We start from the raw sequence: 273 nt of genomic DNA, 5'->3' as shown, positions 1-273 counted from the left end.
GAAATCAATTGTAAAGATGAGATGAATCACTCACTGTTATCGATTCAATGCAAGCACTCCCACCTCATTGTCATGCTAGCTAACTAGAGGGTTGACACAACCCACGAGCTAAAATTTACGGCGACTGTTTTCAAATTTGATTTTTCGATAAAATCGTCACGATGTCTGTTAAATCTCAAATTACACGAAAACCAGATTGTCAATTGCAAACACAGTGAAAAATTTGATGACGAGTGGTCCAGTGGTTTCGGAGCATCAGTGTTACTAAAATCC

Source organism: Berghia stephanieae, chromosome 5 (assembly GCF_034508935.2).
Source record: "Berghia stephanieae isolate SIO BIC M18660-M18661 chromosome 5, UCSD_Bste_1.3, whole genome shotgun sequence".
In the NCBI taxonomy this organism is placed as follows: Eukaryota; Metazoa; Mollusca; class Gastropoda; order Nudibranchia; family Aeolidiidae; genus Berghia; species Berghia stephanieae.
The sequence above is the reverse complement of the archived record's forward strand: the minus strand, read 5'-3'. Positions refer to the sequence as shown.